Source organism: Anabrus simplex, chromosome 6 (genome assembly GCF_040414725.1).
Source record: "Anabrus simplex isolate iqAnaSimp1 chromosome 6, ASM4041472v1, whole genome shotgun sequence".
NCBI lineage: Eukaryota > Metazoa > Arthropoda > Insecta > Orthoptera > Tettigoniidae > Anabrus > Anabrus simplex.
In genome coordinates this window covers 301,101,810-301,115,511 of record NC_090270.1, presented here as the reverse complement: position 1 = coordinate 301,115,511, position 13,702 = coordinate 301,101,810, and the positions used below count along the sequence as shown (strand labels likewise).

The following is a 13,702-nucleotide window of genomic DNA, read 5'->3' as shown; positions in this document are numbered from 1 at the left end:
CTGTTGCATGTAATGGTGAAATCCCCTGGGGCGGCTGAGTCTCTGAGCGAATTTCTAAAAGCTCACGATGACGTAGCCATGACGTGGCGATGACTTGGCAGAATCGCCAGTAGTGCAAAATATAACAACGTCATATCCAGCATCTGATATATAACAATTCTCACTGTGCATGTATTGAGTGTTATTTTACACACACGTATATATGCATACATCTAAGTACAATCTTGCAAGCTACAAGTATTGTAAAACTGGATTGAATAAGAATTATAACAAACTAATAGTAATCTCACAGATAAAATAATAATAATACGGACATAATAATAATAATAATAATAATAATAATAATAATAATAATAATAATAATAATAATAATAATAATAATAAAATACAGATATTACCTTGTAACGGGATTCAAGGCATCCAAGAATTAACATCAAGTACAGTCATTAAAGTATTGAAGGAAGAATATTTGCAGAAAAAACACAGAACTGAGGAAATCTAAAAAAATGTGTTGTAGAGTATTTTGACAATGGCTTCACCACAGAATGAAGACTTTTTTTTTTTTTTTTTTTGTTAGTTGCTTTACGTCGCACCGGCACAGATAGGTCTTATGGCGACGATGGGACAGGAAAGGCCTAGGAGTTAGAAGGAAGCGGCCGTGGCCTTAATTAAGGTACAGCCCCAGCATTTGCCTGGTGTGAAAATGGGAAACCACGGAAAACCATTTTCAGGGTTGCCGATAGTGGTATTCGAACCTACTACCTCCCGGATGCAAGCTCACAGCCGCGCGCCTCAACGCGCACGGCCAACTCGCCCGGTAGAATGAAGACATTCCTAGTGATGATCATGATGACGATGACGATGCATCTTGTATTACGAGTATATTGTTGTAATTTAGTCGATCTCAAGCGAAAAAAAAATATGTGGCTGGAATGTTGAAATAACTCGAAATTAAGTCATGCTGAGTGTGCCGAGTGCCAAAGCACGCAAGGACATTTATTTGTGAGCTCTACTAGTAGAGTAGTGGTTGTTTTCCATGTTTAAATTGTAAATTTAACTAGACTTCAGCGGAGTAGTCATTTTGCAAACATACATACATGCATACATACATACATAACATACATACATACATACATACATACATACATACATACATACATACATACATACATACATACATATATACATACATACATACATACATACATACATACATACTTCATTATAGACTGCTGTGCCTTTCAGCGTTCAGTTCTGTCCGCAAGCCTCTGTGAATTTATTACTCTGTGGGTGCGGGTGGTAGATAACACCCACGGTATCCCCTGCCTGTCGTAAGAGGCGATTAAAAGGGGCCCCAGGGGCTCTCAACTTGGAATCGTGGGTTGGCGACCACGGGGCCGTGAGCTGATCCTGGAATTGCTTCCACTTCCTTGTGCAAAGCTCCTCACTTTCATCTATCCTATCCGACCCCCCTTGGTCAACACTTGTTCTTTTCCGACCCCGACGGTATTAGGTTGCGAGGCCTAGTAAGTCTTTCATTTTCACGCCCTTCGTAGCCCTTATCTTCCTTTGGCCAATAGCTTTAATGTTCGAAGTGTCGGATCCCTTCCATTTTTTTCTCTCTGATTAGTGTTATATAGAGGGTGGTTACCCAATTGTACTTTCTCTTAAAACAGTAATCAACACCACCAACTCTGTGAATTTACTAAACGCCTCCACAATCTAGCTCTGTGGCCTTGTTTAGTTCCATACCTCTTACCTTTAAATCAGTAGAAATTGAGTCCAACCAGCGTCGCCTAGGCCTCCCTCTACTTCTCTTTTCTGCCATGATCGTGTCTACTTTTTTCTCCTGGATAGCCTATCCTCACCATTCGACTCAAATGCCCCACCAGCGAAGCCAGTTTATGCATACCGCTTCATCCACTCCACTGCTAACTTAGCTTTTTATCTCCTCATTCTGAGTACCCTCCTGCCATTGTTCGAACTGTTTGTACCAGCGACCATTCTTGCTACCTTCATGTCTGTTACTTATAACTTATAAGTAAAATATCCTGAGTCCACCCAGCTTTCGCTCCCATACAGCAAAGCTGGTCTGAAAACAGACCGATGTAAAAATAGTTTCCTTCGGGAGCTGACTTTTTTGTTACACAATACTGTTGATTGCAACTGCGAGCTCACTGCTATTAGCTTTGCTGCATCTTGATTCACTTACTATAGGCACCGTGCGTGTCGCTCTAGCGGCCGGGCGGAGAACAACAAGTGAGGCAGACTCCAGACTCGCAGTAGCTGTTCTGAGTGAGCGTGTAGTTACTCCGATGAAAATGGCAGAGAAAAGGAGATCAAGTAAACGCAATTGTTGTGTTGTTGGATGTTCCAATACTTACGCAAATACAGGAAGTGAAGTACAATTTTATTGTTTTCCAAAACGAGCGATAGAAGTGGACCGAAGGAGGCGATGGATACAAGCAGTTAACCGAACGAAGTAAGTAGGTCTACACATACGTACTGCACATGTTTGCAACAAGTTCAATTGATCCGATTTAATTTCATTTTGGTTTTAATTTTTAGCACTGATGGATCACTTTGGCAACCCACGACTTACTCAAGAATATGTAGTGCAGATTTCAGCGGAAACAGAAGATCTGGACATCCACTAAGTCCAGCCTATGTTCCGACAATATTTCCGGATGAATACAAGAAGAGGAATGTGTCGCCGGGGCCCAGCTTACAGCGCTTTCATAGACAACTCAAGCGATTGAAAAAGGAAGAATCAGACGGAAAATTTTCGAGTACAGTATGCCCAAGTAACATAACCAAGGATACATCCGTGGGAACAGAGGCATCTGATTTTCATTGTTCAGACTTCATGTTTTCTTGTTCAATACATGAAAACGACGTAAATACACAAACATGTATTCCACTTAATTTTGGTCTGGGAGGGGACATTACGAAACATGATCAAATGTGTGGAACGGAAGACGATCATGCAGACATCAAGGGTTCAGGTTTCCAAGGCTACAATTCCATAAGGAACAATACACAAATGCGTGATTTAACAGGTGTGAACTTCAACGTCTTTGCCTTGCTGCTTGCGTTATTACCAAACTGTAACGTTTCGAAATTATGTAAAGAAACCAGATTACTGATTTTCCTAGTGAAAATGAAAACCGGACTGTCCTATTCTGCTTTGAGAGTGCTGTTCGGTGTTCACAGGACAACAATGTCACGTATTTTTACGACCGTGCTTATGCAACTGACACTGCGTACGAAACATTTCATATTCTGGCCTAGTCAGTGGCGGCCGGTCAGTACGTGCTACCGGGCTCCAGCACGTAGCTTGGAACTGTATGGAATATTATTTATGTACAGTACAATTATCCTGGTGCCTTTTCGTTGTTTTGAGTACGATATGAATTTGTGTTTTGTGCAAATCAAGACGAGATCTGTCGAACACCTAGCGCCGTTCTCCCGGGGAACAAGGCTCGTGCTCATGTGAAGTGAGCCCTTGCCTGTAGCCTGAAGGAAGCAATACGCAGGCGCAGCCAAGCTTGCAACACTCCCCCTAGCCGGCGGAGTATACCGTAAACCGGGAGCAACTTTCACTGATCCCGTCTATAGTTACTTCCTCTCCCGCAAGGGGGTAGAAGTACTCGATGTCTCCTGCTACTTTGTTGTTGAACGTGGTAAGCGAGTCTGCCACTAGAGAGTAGCATCGTCTGGGCTCGAAAGTAAAGCGTAAGTGGAGGCAATCTATCTCACACATGCTTATTAAAATATCCATCTTCCTTTTGTGTCAAAAATAAAGGAATTCGTAGGTGAGTCAAAGAATCTCTGACTGACCCTAAATGTTATCCCGCATTACAATGTAATTTACTCTGGTGAAATGAAATAGCGTATGGCTTTTAGTGCCGGAAGTATCCGAGGACATGTTCGACTCGCCAGATGCAGATCTTTTGATTTGACGTCCGTAGGCGACCTGCGAGTCGTGATGAGGATGAAATGATGATGACGACAACACGTACACCCAATGATGGTTAAAATTCCAGACCCTGCCGGGAATCGAACCCGGGACCCCTGTGACCAAAGGCCAGCGCGCTAACCATTTAGCCATGGAGCCGGACATTTACTCTGGTAATAGGGGAGGTCTCAATGAATCAGTTGGCAGCTCTTTCAGTTGCTTTGTGCGGTTTTTAATCTCGCAGTTATATTACTGGTGCGTGTTTTTTCTGTCATTGTGTTAGTGCTAAAGTTTATACGAAGATTTATCAAATTATTTATTAACTGCAGTGTATATAAAGTGAAATTAAATTAGTGTTCTTAGTGGAGATCTATATTCCCACGATTCTATTTGCACTGATGTAAGTTGCGCCATTAGGTTAGTAAAAACAATATTTCTCGAATGAATTATCTATCTCGTAGACAGTTGTCGAAGAATTCATCTGCTTCCAAATTAATGTTGTTTTTGTTTGTTCTTGTGAGAAAAGTTGTATTAGTAGTAGTAGTAGTAGTAGTACCAAGTTTGAAGTATGCGTTGTTCATCATGGCAATATGCAGATTTAAAACAGCGTATTTAGCTTGTTTTTTTGTAGCACGTAGGACGATTTTTTCACGAGCCGCCACTGGGCCTAGTAAGGAAAGTGTTCAAGAAAAATGCCTTCAGCATTCAAGAGAAATTACGGTAATTGTCGAGTCATTATTGACTGCACGGAATTTAGGGTTGAACAGCCTCCCCAAGTAGATCAGAGAGTGTATTTCTATTCTCAATACAAGGGTTGCTACACTGCAAAAGTTTTAATTGCAATCACGCCTAGTGGTATGATCACCTTTAAATCTAAATGTTACGGTGGAAGAGCTAGCGACTCATTCATAACAACCGACAGTGGTTTATTAACTTTCCTTCAACCTGGCGATGAGGTCATGGGTGATAAAGGATTTCCTGGCATCAGAACTAACTTATCTGGCCGCGGTGTGGTAATCGTGACACCACCGTTCTTACATGACGGGAGATTAACAGTTGAGGAAGTTGAGAGTACTTACAATATTGCGAGTGTTAGAATTCACGTAGAAAGGTGTATTCAAAGAATTAAAATATACAATATATTGCAGAAATTGCCAACAGAACTTTTTCCACACGTGGATGACATCGTGCATATGTGTTGCGTGTTAACGAATTTGCAACCTCCAATAATTAAAGAATAGTTTAAGAATTGTTCTACCATCAGTTTGTTTTATATATTCTCTGTTTACATTTTGATCTGTTCAACGTTCAAAAAACAAGAATTGGCAAATAAATACTTAATTATTTTTATCATTATTATTATTAGGAATACCGCTAATTTTTGGCAAGTAATTATTGAAATAGAACTTTGTCATTTTGGTGAGACATTCGTGGACATACTTATTGTCCTGGTAAATAGGTATTGTCAACTGTTGTGCTTTGCTATATACATATAGATCACATTTTTCCAAGCCAGTTATGTACATCAGTATTTGTATTTGTGTGTAATACATATGACTTGTCTTTAACTGTATGTTAGTTTGCTCGTCAAAGTAAAGATAACGTACTCGCACATTTCCTGACTCATCTACTATTGGTTTATCTTTACACGAAGATGGACGCTTAACTTTCTAACACTCTGCCAGCTACATTTCCTCTGAGAACTATGCCATCTGGAGATCCACAAATCCAAGGTTGTTTCTTGTGGATTATTAACCCACATCGAATAACACGAACACCAAATGAACTTCCATAGCATTCTATTGCTTCACTTTCCATTTCACTTCCGTAAGAAAGATTGTTCAAAGCAGCTCCCCCAATTGGAGATTCAGTTACAAATGCGAGAGCTAAAGTATCGAAGTTATGTCGCCTAGTTTTGATCCGATGTGCTTTCGTGCTAGCAGATATTCTTATCTTTCTTTCTTGAAACCACCGAGGGCTTCCTGATTGAGATAGAGTATCCAGGGAGATTTTAATTATATGATCTGTATCAACCTGCACTTTGCTGGTAAAAAAAATTTCGTCACTCACAGTGCGAAAGGTGTATTTGTCTGGCAAGCGCACGTCGTTAGAGACTTGTAAATGTAATAGCTGTGTCACAATTTCCTCACATTCTTCTCTCTTCACATCATTCACTACCCTGTCTATCAATGAGATGACTACGGCCCTGCACGATTGTTCGATTTCAGTACTTGCTTCTGCTCGAAGCATTGTACGAAGACTGCAAGGGATGTGTTTTAAAATATTCTCAGTTAATTCGAAGGGGGGAAGAGATGTCCTCAAAGTCTTTTTACCGAACAGTTCTTCTACGCGTTTGCCTTTTCTATATTTTTCTGTTGACATTGTTTTCGGGCTCGGTTTTCCCCATTGTTGCGGACAGTCTGTTTTTGGAGACAACATTTTCATTATTTATATAATACACTACCGCAGCCACATGTTTGCAAGTTCCTCTGGCGCCGGCAGGACAGGAACATTCGCTGGTAGAGACATTACGATTCTGGTCAACCTGAACACAAAATAAAAATGCGTACAACTTAGCAAACATGCATTAAGTAATCCTTACTAAATAAACTTTATAAATTGTTACCTAACTACATCTTGCCTACCTCAAGTTTCACGATATAAGGTGGCAAACTGACAGACGTTTGTCGGATGACTTCTCCTGTGATGTATCCGAAATCATTCGAAATTAACTCTTCAACGCCGTTCACGTGGCCACTGACAACAAGGTTTCTTCCTTTATTGCATGATGATTCACTTAGATCCCCGAATTGAATCGCTTTAAACCCGCAACCTGTTCGAATGTCACACATGTTGTACTGAGACTCTCGCACTACACCTCACCTCTTGTTTCAAAACGGGCCACTATGTAGCGCTAGTAGTAGCATTTCGATGTATCTGCACGGTGCCTATAGTTGGGCACACGATGGTTGAGGTCTGACATTTGAGCGACGAAAGCATTAAACGTGAGGAACTTCATCTTATTTGCCCGTATTGAACTGAGATCACAATTAAAATAAAAATATATAAGGTTCCATCTTGTTCAATACAAATACACTGTTGTTAGATGACATTTTACAACATATATTTTATTGCAGTACTAGTTTCGGCGCTCTATTAAGGCACCATCATCAGCTGCGTAATAAGTAGAGAAACTTGAAGATATAACAATACAAAACAACATACCGATATACTTAACTCCTTAATGTCTATCTAATGGCAATTTTAAAACTCTAAGTTACAAGCAAGATAACCCTTGTGAGTCGAAACTGTAAAATCTCATGAGTTGTCCTTAAGATTCTGTGATGGCTATAACTTTTTACATTCGTAACAATCAAGTTCAACAACATTCCTAAAATCGTGAAATTAAGCTGAATCAAGTCCTAAAATGTTAAAATGTTCATTTCACAGATGCAAAATTCAGTTCATTTCGCTTGAATTCATTGTGCTACATTGCATGAGACGCCAATACGTTTGAATTTAATCGCTGAGAGAGGCGAGCTCAAGGTCATATTAATGCTTGTTCTTTTTTATTGGAGTAGAAGCGTAATCTCGTCAGTGCCCTTGATGTCAGGAGATTATAAACTAGTAGCGACAATTCTATTGCAGCTGGTATTAGCCACATTATCCATCGTTATAGTCCACAAACGCAACACCGCGCACGCCTTTCAACTTCCATAAAAATAGGTAGAGCAGGAGTGGTTTGCGGGTTTCCTGTACTTGAACCCTCGTCCGTACTCCGGTGAGTCCGCGGTGCTTTATCTTGGATAGTACTGCAACAGTTTCTAAGGTGCCTAGTTTCTTCTTACGTACATGGAGTCGTAAAATTGTAAGTTATCACAATAGTCGTTTATGTTCAGAAGAAATTGTATAAAGTTACATGACCACGGCGGGAGCAAAACAAAACAAACGTAAAGTGCTTTCATTTGACGATAGAGAAAGTGTGTTCGCGGCAAATTTAAAACTCGTGAAACGTTGCTTCAATTGTACAGTGGCATTAGAAATGGCATTAACTTCATTTGCAGGGATTCACACACGCGGTTGGAATTTTAATCCGCTTGACAAAATTGAAAAATATTACCGGTACTTACTTTTTACTGAGACAAATCCAGCACCAGGATGAATAGAAATAAATGTTTTCCTTTCCTTGAGTAGGTAAGATACAATGTATGAGTTAAAGTTAACATTCTACAAAAGAAATTCAATCAGGCACGGTGCACTCTATATTTTCGTTCAGTGAACTGTCAAGAATAAATAACTCTTAGTAAAATGTTTTATTAAGGGCCTATTAATTAATTAATTGCAATGAACCAGAGTATTTTGGTAACTATGATTTTTATAGCTTCTATAGGCATACATAGCCTGAGTTTATGTAATTAATGTAAACTTTTAATTTGTAATAAGTGTTTTATGAAGAGTAAACATGAAAATATGTTAAGACAAGGGGATAAATAACGGTAGTCTGCCTAACTAGGTGCAGCTCATGCAGGTCATGGGTTCACTAAACCCTTATAAAATTAACATTGGAACTTTATTTTTATGGTCAGTATGATTGCCCAGTATTGAGTAAAAGTTAGAAACCCTTCCACCCACTAACTTGAAATGTGGATAGAAAACACTAATTGTGTGCTTACTCGTTTCTTTGGTCAATTCTGTCTCTTCTCTGAACAGAAGCAGGCTATGGGCAAGTTAAGATTGAGAGGCAGGGGGAGGAACCTACCAAAGCAGATTTTTCCTCTAAAATTGAAACATATTTTATAACTTTTAGGTTCTTCAGTCTGCTAAAACTCATTTTGAATAAAATTTATAAACTACCTGAAAAGGAAAACACATGGTAACATAATTATACCGGAAAAAGAAACAACTTAATTAAAATAGAATGACATGTTTCGTTCTTGAAAGAACATCATCAGATTCTATCAAATCACACTCAAGCAGTCTTCACTGCTCTCCACTCTAGCATACAGTGAGGACTTCATTAAGATAAGTTCCAAAATTAAGGATTTAATTACCAGCCACCAACAGTATCAGTTATGGTTTTTGCACCAGCAGTTCCAGAATCACACTGTTGTGCTGAACTGTCACTAACACAGTCATTGAATTCCCTTGACTTTTGCGCTATAATCTCATGCCGGACACAGATTTATTCCAGGAAATAACACTACTGCTCCTGGAACCTGGCAAAGAAACTTCACCTACACTTTCAAAGAAACACTACATTTTTTGCAACTTTTTAACAGATTCTTCTTTATCATGTTCACTCTAGTGTTTTTGGAAACCACTTAAATATTTAGATTTACTAGTACTTGAACTCATAATATAAACTTGTGCACATGTCACCAACTGAACTGATCACAACTGATTGTGAATTACTATCCTGATCTGATTCTAAATGGAGGTCAGGGATTTCACTTTGAATGATGCAATGTAATCAACCAGGAGTTAAGAGTTCAACACAAGGGGAGACATGATGTAGAGTAAGTCAAAGAGAGATGGTGCGGATTTTGTAATGGTCGCGCAGCAAGTCTTTGCCAAGATTTCAACTAACTTATTTTTGTGCTAAACGTCACTGCTTGTATCTCTCCTCACTGCCTTATGAAGAAAATTGTATTAATGTAAGAAGATTACTGAAAGAGCTGATTTGTTTGAAGAGGTGTCACTTGCACCATCTCTCCCCTAGTATGTGGATGAGATGGTGTTATGTACTTGAAATGCTAAGGCAGGAAGCAATTTTAAGTAAATTATGATTACAACTTTAATAGATTTAGTTACTTTATATGCATTCACTTGTCTGTTATTCATTGGTCATTAATGAATCAACTAATTATTTAATCTCAGTCCTTTTTGGATATGTTCTACCTTACTCTCTTTCTCGTCCACAATCATTACACAAATTCTTATACACTCAATACAATTCATGCAGCCACTTGTTGCACTTAATCCAATCGTCTTTCTTTTTTGTCAAATAATGGTTCTCCCAACACTCCACACAATTGTTGTAATCATCAGATATTGCATTATTTTGCCCATCTTGAATCATTTTAGCTGCTTCTTTTGAATGAGGTTTTCCTGCTTTCCTACTCTTTCCCATTGTGGCAGTAGTTGCAATTTTCCTTTGCACTTTGTTCTTTTTATTCATTGAGATTTCTCTTAAGTTTAGTTATATTGCATTAAAGGCATTTATCACGAACTTCAGTTAGTCTACAGCTGCTTTCTCTTCTCCAAAATCAGTAAACTTTGACAAAGAGTTAAACAAGATACATATAGGATGTATATATTTTATTAACAAACTGATCATAGAAGGAAAACACATTTAAGTCACAAATGGAAATTAAAAGAATACTGTGCCATCTCACCCAGAAATGTGGCATGCCATCTCACCCTGCTCCAGGAACTGTACTGGCCCAACATGGCGCATATCACACCAGCATAGTTATTGACTGACCTAGTAACCTGCCTATGGCAATGCAAAGTTAATTTAGCATGAACAACCCAGTCAGTGGGCTTTTTTTTATCATGTATCAGAAAAACTTTGAAGGTAGTGAAGATGTAGGTATGTACCAGAAATATCCATGTTTTCAAGCAAAATCACTTGCACCATGTGACATCCAACAAATGGCTTTAGTTCTCATGTACACACTGTACACATGGGAAGCAGTGGTCGTGTGATCTAGCTGGCAAATACCGCACTAGCCTACCCTGCACCATCTCTCCCGATACGCCTTCCCTACAACCTACCTACAACCTACAGTGAATGTGGGGAAGTACCTCAGGAGACCTGGCAACACTGAGTGAGAATCAGATTCACTGTGTTGATATTTTTGCGGTCTACTGCGCATGTCCCATCCCATTTCTGCCCAGCTGTCAATTCATACACAGATTGGGGATTCACCAAATTGCGTGAACTCTGTGAAGCATCATTGTATGCAATGTTCTAATAGAGTTGCACCATCATGTGCAACATGAGTCACTTCTGAAATTAGGAGATAATTAGATTTTACATCAATGTAGAAAATAAAAAATAGTTACTTTTACATTGCATAATTTAATTGGGTTTCATTTCAAATATAAACAAAATTATGACCCCAGATCCCATGGGCTCCCTGCACAGCGGACCCTGTAGGCCCATTTGTTATGCCCTTGGTCTTGAGCCAAATTCTATTTTACTTTGTTCGTAGACTATGACCACTTGTATTCATCTTTATCTTCTCGTTTCTTCACTTTTTCTGTATTTATCTAGCCAAAGTCTTCTCCCAGACTTTCCACATCAAAACTGAAGATCAGTACAGATGGCCTCTCAGTGACTCCCCCTGTGGGTGGGGCACGGTATTCCCTGCCTGTCATAAGAGGTGACTAAAAGGGGCCACAGGGGCTCTCAACTTGGTAGCGTGAATTGGTGTCCACAGAGTCCTATGCTGAGTCCTGTCATTGCTTCCATTTGTACAAGGCTCCTCACTTTCATCTATCCTATCTGACCTCTCTTGGTCAACTCTTGTTCTTTTCTGACCCCAACGTCATTAGGCTTATGGGGCCTAGGGTGTCTTTCATTTTCACGCCTTTTGTGGCCCATGTCTTACTTTGGCCAATACCTTCATTTTTCAAAGTGTCGGTCCCCTCTGATTAGTGTTAGTAGAAGATGGTTGCCTAGTTATACTTCCTCTTAAAACAATTATCATCACCACCACCACCCTCAATGAGTGTTGAAACCTGCCCTCCTGATGAATTTGGAAAGAATCAAAGAGCTCATCAGGGGCTGAGAAGAGATGGATAATGATGAACTGCGATTGATGCGGAGAGAAGCTATCTATTTTAAGGTTACAGTGTATGAAGATGTGGAGATTGTCCTTGTCCTTTTGCTTTTTCATGTTTTTCTTGGCCCCTTTTAAATACTCTCCCTTCCAAAGCTGATCTCTTATTGTGTTCATCCTATTATATGCTTGTATTCATATTCCTTCATTTCTGTATATGAATTGATTTGTCACTTGTGTGTTCCTTTTCATTACTTTTTTTAAATCTAATACTAGCTGTTAACCATGGCTTCGCTCGTGAGGATTTGGTAAGTAGATAAAAATTAATTGTTCCTCAGCACTGCACTAAGACATTATCTGAAAATCCCTAAAGTACAAAAACTCACCAAAAAATTACATTTTATTTACCCCAGAACCTCTTTGTAAACCATGTTTGTGGCATTGCCTTTTGGAGCTAAAATGAACAGGCTAATGGCAGAACTAAATCTGGAACATGCGACATGGAACTCTACATATGAGAAACAGTCCTCTTTTTAAGTCAGAAGAAAAGGGTTTCTTTCTTTCTAAAGGAGATTCCAAATATCAATTTTGACATTTGTAACATCTTTGTTTTTGAAATGTAAATCCTCATAAAGAGAATTAAACTCCTTCTTCATTTATTTTCGATCTTCAGCTTAAGTTGTGCTTCCGAAAACAAAAGATACATGTTTCTTTATTTCTAAAGGACATTACAAATACCAATTTTCACGTATGTAACATGTTAAGTTTATGAGATATACTGTAGATATACTCATTTTAAAAACTGCGCCACGTCTTGGCTGGGTGGTCAGCATTGAGGCCTTCGGTTCACAGGATTCCGGCTTCGATTCTGGGCTGGTTCGGGGATTTTAATCATGTGTGGTTAATTCATCTGGCTTGGGGACAGGTTGTTTGTGTTTGTCCCAACAATCTCCTCTTCATATTCACTCAGCACACCACATTACCAACTACAACAGGAACACGCAATAGTAATTATATCCCTACACACGGGGTTGGCATCAGGAAGGGCATCCAGCTGTAAAACAGTGTCAAATCTACATGTGCGACACAGTTCGAACCTGGGACCCCATAGGTGTGGAAAAAGTGGTAGAAGAAGATACTCATTTTATAAATTCACCTGCTTTTTTTTAATATTATTATTTCACCCCCCTTAAGTGGATTTTCCATTAAGTGTGTTAATTTATTTTTAAGAGATTCCATGTACCAGTTTTAACATCTGTAACATCTTCAGTTTCTGAGATAGCCTATATGTATCCTCATATAAAGAATTCAACTCCTTCCTCACTTCTTTTCACCCCCCCCCGCCCCCCTCCCGTCCCCCCACCCCCTAAGTGGATTTTCTGAAAACAAAAATTTCTGTTCTTTTATTTTGAAAGGAGATTCCAAATACCAATTTTCATGTCTATAACATGTTTAGGTTTTTGTGATATACAGGCTGAACTTTAATAAAACCAACAAACTGCAGGGACTTATTCCTCACTGGAAATGGAGGAAAAAATGTCCTATGAACACATGTCCGGAAATGCATCGTTGCGACGGTAGTTGGCACTGACGAATGAAATTTTCTCCGACTACTTGCAGAGTGTTTCTTCTGTTGCAGATAGTATGATTGAAGCAGCATACTGTCGGAAGCAGAATGGTCCGTATTCATGTCGAGAACAAGCCGAGATGTTTGTGTACATCCAAGCCAATGGAAATGGTCGAAAACCAGCATGGCTATACCAAAACAAGTACTCTCACAGACTCCAACCACATCACACAACGTTTCATGCCATTTTTGGGCATATGTGTGATCATGGATCCTTTCAGACAGACGAAAGTGCAGGGAGGCGGTGGACTGTGCGTACATCTGATCTGGAGGAACAGGTTCTACAGGACATTGAGACGAACCCTAGTACAAGCTCCAGGCAAGTGGCCC

At 39.4% G+C, this 13,702-nt stretch overlaps 1 protein-coding gene across 8 annotated transcripts in view; it reads left to right on the top strand.

Annotated features, from left to right (window-relative positions):
- The window catches only part of LOC136875764 (uncharacterized), a 68,110-nt gene that overhangs the window by 7,398 nt on the left and 47,010 nt on the right, over nucleotides 1–13,702 (top strand). For 2 of the 8 annotated variants that reach the window (XM_067149351.2, XM_067149345.2), the window contains exon 1: nucleotides 7,550–7,739. The exons of 1 other annotated variant lie outside the window; for it this stretch is intronic. The gene's annotated coding sequence lies outside the window, so the exon portion shown is untranslated. Of the gene's footprint in view, nucleotides 1–7,549; nucleotides 7,827–9,453; nucleotides 9,475–9,591; nucleotides 9,613–13,702 lie in introns of those variants that run through there. 5 more of the 8 variants (XM_067149352.2, XM_067149346.2, XM_068228123.1 and 2 more) reach the window with 4 other exon arrangements.